The 846-nt window shown below is 34.0% G+C and overlaps 1 pseudogene; it reads left to right on the top strand.

The window, feature by feature from the left end:
* Positions 1 to 243: 243 nt before the first annotated feature.
* LOC128772788 (small nucleolar RNA U13) lies at positions 244 to 353 on the top strand (annotated as a pseudogene).
* Positions 354 to 846: the final 493 nt, after the last annotated feature.

An 846-nucleotide genomic window follows, 5' to 3' on the forward strand; every position in this document is an offset into this window, starting at 1 on the left:
GTGCTCTTCTGTGGAAGGGAAGAAGAGTTAGTTAGATCTAAATAAAAATAAGCAGCATCTCAGGCTTGACAAACTTTTCTAGAGAATTCTTTTGTCCCATACTCTGCAGAGAGCCCCTAGCATGGAGCATGTGTCTGCCAGCTAATAGATGTGTCATGCAAAACTTATTCTGTGCTTTCTCTAATCACCACCTGAAACATAGAACTAAAGCACACAATCTAATTTATTTTAATGTTTGCCCTCATACTTTAAAATAAGCATTATTTTGGAACTTTGATTGGGTCATCATGCTCTTGTGTGACATGAGTCTCTCTTAAACTTTGTTACTACCTCAGCATATTACTCGTCTGACATAAAATTAATCAGTCAATTAATCAAACATTCCTTGTGAGTATACTTGGCAAGTTTTCTATTTAAACTGCACATAGAGACAAAACAAAACAAAAAACCTAGATTATTAAATGCAAAGAACAAATTAGTGGTTACCAGAGGGGAGGTGGGTAAGGGGATGGGTGAAATAGATAAAGGGGATTAAGAATATACTTACCTTGATGAGCACATGATGAGAAATGTGTAGACTTGTTGAATCATTACATTGTACACCTGACACTAATATAACACTGTATGTTAATTATACTGGAATAAAAAAATAAAAATAAATAAGTAAATAAACTGCATATAGGCATACATGTGAGTTTGGTTCCAGATCATTCAATGAAGCAAATATTGCAATAAAGCAAGTCAAATGAATTTTTTGGTTTCCCAGCGTATATACAAGTTACATTTACACTATACTGTGGTCTCTGTGCAATAGCAGCATCTCTTAAAAAACATTGTATACAAAGC

This window comes from Panthera pardus, unplaced genomic scaffold, assembly GCF_024362965.1.
Source record: "Panthera pardus isolate Hobbes unplaced genomic scaffold, ASM2436296v1 HiC_scaffold_10, whole genome shotgun sequence".
Classification (NCBI taxonomy): domain Eukaryota; kingdom Metazoa; phylum Chordata; class Mammalia; order Carnivora; family Felidae; genus Panthera; species Panthera pardus.